This window comes from Eriocheir sinensis, unplaced genomic scaffold (assembly GCF_024679095.1).
Source record: "Eriocheir sinensis breed Jianghai 21 unplaced genomic scaffold, ASM2467909v1 Scaffold1649, whole genome shotgun sequence".
NCBI classification, from domain to species: Eukaryota; Metazoa; Arthropoda; class Malacostraca; order Decapoda; family Varunidae; genus Eriocheir; species Eriocheir sinensis.
This window is the reverse complement of record NW_026111016.1, coordinates 39,782-44,521: the sequence shown is the minus strand read 5'-3', so window position 1 is coordinate 44,521 and position 4,740 is coordinate 39,782. Positions and strand designations below refer to the sequence as shown.

Genomic DNA, 4,740 nt, shown 5'->3' with positions numbered 1-4,740 from the left:
GTCTTGTATTGTCTTTGTGCTTCCCGCCATGGGGGCTGTTGCCGCCCGCGGCCTGTGTTGCTAGCCCGCGATTGTTGCTTTCCTCTACGTGTCTGTACGTAGCTTGCTCCGCTGTTATATTGCGGTGCCATGCACTTGCAAGTTATAGCTGCGCGTCAGGAAAGTGTAACGATATCTGCCTATGGCAGTATTGCTCAGAGTGCTGTCAGCACCCTCTGTTGTATTTTTCCGCGCCAGCAGCGTTTTGCATCTCGGCCGGGCGAGTTGGGGCCCGTCAGGTCACTCGCCGCGGCTCGGGACTTCCTTCTCCCCCTGACCGCCGTCTGGTGAGGTCACGGGGCGACGTTCCTCTACTCTCGCCTATCTCTTGGCACCACGCGGTTTTCCTCCTGCTGGAGTGTGGTGATCCTGGGCTTCGCCACTTCGGGATACAGCCCACACCCGGTCTCAGTTTGGGTGTGTCGAGTCCGCGGCGGCCTCTTTCTGAAAGCCGCATCTACCGCCGACATCACGCGCCTGATGAGAGGACCCACGGCAGGAAGGACAAGCTGCAGCCACCTCGAGCAAGGCTGTGCAACGAGCCTCTACTCTTCTCCCTCCGCACCAAGTTAAGTAGCTAGTTGTTAGTGTAGCCAGGGCAGGTTAGTCTTGTGCGAGCACGAGTAACGCTAGGCTCAGCTGAGTGTGTATGTGAGATTTGTCTGTGTTTTCTTTGTGTGTAATAAAGTTAGTGCATAGCTGTACACGAGCTTTATTAGTAAACCTTTTGCCTGTGCGTATGTGCCTTCCAGCCCCATAAGGAGAGTAAATAAGAACCCCACGGGAGATATGAGCAGGTAAGTCGTGTTAGTACCCCTAGTCAGGGTGTGTACACCGTTGTCTCCTGGCGTGCCGCGGGAATCAACCCTTGTCGGCTAGCTACCGCCTTGTGAGCACACTCCTGTTATTACTCAGATTATTTTTACCCCGTGACAATTGGCGCCCGAAACAGAAACTCCTTCTGGCTGGTAAGTGTGTGCACTTGGCTAGGTGTGTCTGTGTTTAGGGTCACAGCTTAGTATAACTGTGTTAGTGAGACTTATTAGCTAGCAGAGTGTTAGTTTTTACCTCTGACTAGTTTTGTGTGTTGTCCTTAGGTATAGGTTCTGTTTTAGTGCCAGCTTTTGTTCTGTTCCTATTGCCCCGAGTGCCAGTGAGCATAGGGTTTGATATTAGGACAGATTATCTTCCCCCAGTGCTACCGTGACCTTATCCGCAGGTATCGCGCTCCCTGAAGACAGCAGGTGCCCTGTGCTTCGCCGGCAGAGTGTGGGCATAAGTCCTGTGTCTGCGAGTCGCGCCTGACGGAGGCTCGGTGGGGTTTGCTGTGCCGTTCCAGTAGCCGTGCCTGGGCTCCACTTTCTTGTCTCCTCGTCGCCGTTCCCTGTGTGGGACGACCACGTGGCTCTTGTGGTCGGCGACGTGAGAAGGGACCAGCTCGACGAGACGCCATCTGCATTTTTACCGGGTGTGTGCGTTCTCTTTTTGTTGAGATTTGTGCATAAGCTAGTTTAGCCAGATCAGTTCACCTCTGCCTGCAGCTAGCTACTCAGGTTTGTGTAGGGTTCTAGAAGGCTCTAGTTTTGCCAGTTAGTCACCCCTAGCCTGGGTTTTAGTTAGCTCAGGACTGTGCAGGGTGCAGCGGTCTAGTTAGGGCCAGTTTTCTCTCTCTCCAGCCTGTGTAGTGAGTTCAGGTTATTTAGGGGGAGTGTGTTCTAGATAATTCTAGATTTTTGGGCTGTTCAGTCACCTTATTCTGCCAGAGTTAGTGCAGGGCAAGCCAGGCAGGATGTTTGTTACTCGTGAGCCTTCTACCGAGTATTGGTTTCAGCTGGGTGAGCGCCTTGAGCTGACGGGGCAAGACCTCGTCGCGTGGGTTCGCGAGGAACTGCTGCGGGAGGCCTACTTCGAGGAGTTGGAGAGGAAAGACCGCGAGGCTGAGCTCTCCCACGAGCGCGAGATGCAAGAGGCTCAGCGTGCCCACGAGAGGGCCATGAAGGAGTCTGGAAGGCTCCAACGCCTCGCCCTCGCACGTCTCGCCTGCCCCTGGTTCGACACCAGCGACCTGGACACGCAGGTAGCCGAGCCCCAGCCCTCCCCTGAGGCTGTCAGCACTGTGCCGTGCGACCCTGCTCGGCAGGCAGTAGCTGGGGAGGACCACGACCAAGGAGAGTGCCTGAAGGAGAAGGCTTTACCTCTCTCCCCGGCGCTCCTGACGGTGCAAGAGTGCACGGCGGTCTCACTGGACGACGCAGACGCGCAGCCGCCTTGCGTCCCGAGTACTGCTGCCGGCGCTGGAGCAGGGGAAAAGAGGGAGCTCGAGCCCTCGGCGCTGCTGACGGTGCCGCAGGAGGAGGCGCTGGAGCTGAAGGTTAGTGACGCGGGGCAGCTGGCCACCGCCTCTCCCTCGCCCGTTTCGGTTCCTACTGCCTCGCGCAAGAAGCCTCCTGACATAGACGTCAAGGCCTCGCTAGGTTGCGCCTCAGCACCCCCTGACGCGGGGCAGCTGCCTCCTGACTCTCCCTCGCTCGCCTCGGAATCCACGGCCACGCGCAAGAAGCCTCCTGACATCGATGTCAAGGCTTCGCTGGGTTGCGCCGCAGCACCTCCCGGAAAACAAGGCCACCGCACCGCCAAGCTGTCTCGCCTTCGCCGTGGTCTAGGTAAGAGTGACTGTTCAGTGTTGTGTGAGGGTTCCGGGCGACGCCGCCGCAGAAGGAGGCGTGTCACCCGAGGGCTTAGAGGTCGCGCCCTTGCCAGGCGCCCTTGGAAAGCCCGCCCTCCGAGTTCCTTCTGGCGTGCAGCCAGACCTGCAAGTGTAGGTAGGCCGTCGTGTGTAGGTCGTCGCCGTGATTATGTGAAACAAGTAGACACACTTCACTACACAGTGCCACACCACACTCCACACTACCACACTACATATGGACATGTGTCCCTAGCCTTGTCTCGGGCCTCTCTGCAGCTTCAGGAGTTTTCTCCATGCTGGTTAGTAAAAGGCTGGAGTTTTTACACTCATCAAGCTGAAGGGAGCCACCCGATGACGTACACCTTGTGCTTGTGTAACTAGGTTTAGCTAGGGGTTAGTTCAAATTTTATATGTACGCTAGGAGTAGCGCCCATGATAAAATTTCATTTGCATGGGCGAATGTCGCGGTTTAGATTCGCGACAAGTTATTTTTTATATTATTTGCTATAGGGAAGCTGCTGACGCGTTTTCCTAGTTCGTCACGTGACCTAGGCGCGGGGCGGGTCACGATGACTCAGCCTGTTCGTTGCCTAGGCGACGAGCGTAGTGATGCCAAGGCGTGCATTTTCGTTGCGGGTCGCCCGCTGTGTTTTACCTGCGCTTACGCACTTTCAGGAGTCACCACTCCACTCTGCAGATGCACATTAGTGTGCAATACTGCAGCTAGTTATTCCTCTGTTGATGAGGAAGTCTTGTATTGTCTTTGTGCTTCCCGCCATGGGGGCTGTTGCCGCCCGCGGCCTGTGTTGCTAGCCCGCGATTGTTGCTTTCCTCTACGTGTCTGTACGTAGCTTGCTCCGCTGTTATATTGCGGTGCCATGCACTTGCAAGTTATAGCTGCGCGTCAGGAAAGTGTAACGATATCTGCCTATGGCAGTATTGCTCAGAGTGCTGTCAGCACCCTCTTGTATTTTTCCGCGCCAGCAGCGTTTTGCATCTCGGCCGGGCGAGTTGGGGCCCGTCAGGTCACTCGCCGCGGCTCGGGACTTCCTTCTCCCCCTGACCGCCGTCTGGTGAGGTCACGGGGCGACGTTCCTCTACTCTCGCCTATCTCTTGGCACCACGCGGTTTTCCTCCTGCTAGAGTGTGGTGATCCTGGGCTTCGCCACTTCGGGATACAGCCCACACCGGGTCTCAGTTTGGGTGTGTCGAGTCCGCGGCGGCCTCTTTCTGAAAGCCGCATCTACCGCCGACATCACGCGCCTGATGAGAGGACCCACGGCAGGATGGACAAGCTGCAGCCACCTCGAGCAAGGCTGTGCAACGAGCCTCTACTCTTCTCCCTCCGCACCAAGTTAAGTAGCTAGTTGTTAGTGTAGCCAGGGCAGGTTAGTCTTGTGCGAGCACGAGTAACGCTAGGCTCAGCTGAGTGTGTATGTGAGATTTGTCTGTGTTTTCTTTGTGTGTAATAAAGTTAGTGCATAGTTGTACACGAGCTTTATTAGTAAACCTTTTGCCTGTGCGTATGTGCCTTCCAGCCCCATAAGGAGAGTAAATAAGAACCCCACGGGAGATTTGAGCAGGTAAGTCGTGTTAGTACCCCTAGTCAGGGTGTGTACACCGTTGTCTCCTGGCGTGCCGCGGGAATCAACCCTTGTCATCACTACGCTCGTCGCCTAGGCAACGAACAGGCTGAGTCATCGTGACCCGCCCCGCGCCTAGGTCACGTGACGAACTAGGAAAACGCGTCAGCAGCTTCCCTATAGCAAATAATATAAAAAATAACTTGTCGCGAATCTAAACCGCGACATTCGCCCATGCAAATGAAATCTTATCATGGGCGCTACTCCTAGCGTACATATAAAATTTGAACTAACCCCTAGCTAAACCTAGTTACACAAGCACAAGGTGTACGTCATCGGGTGGCTCCCTTCAGCTTGATGAGTGTAAAAACTCCAGCCTTTTACTAACCAGCATGGAGAAAACTCCTGAAGCTGCAGAGAGGCCCGAGACAA

At 55.5% G+C, this 4,740-nt stretch overlaps 1 long non-coding RNA gene across 1 annotated transcript; it reads left to right on the top strand.

Annotated features, from left to right (window-relative positions):
• Positions 1 to 419: 419 nt before the first annotated feature.
• On the top strand, positions 420 to 4,215 carry LOC126990442 (uncharacterized). Its single transcript, XR_007744371.1, has 2 exons — positions 420 to 641; positions 4,114 to 4,215. It is a non-coding gene; the product is annotated as an uncharacterized LOC126990442 (long non-coding RNA).
• Positions 4,216 to 4,740: the final 525 nt, after the last annotated feature.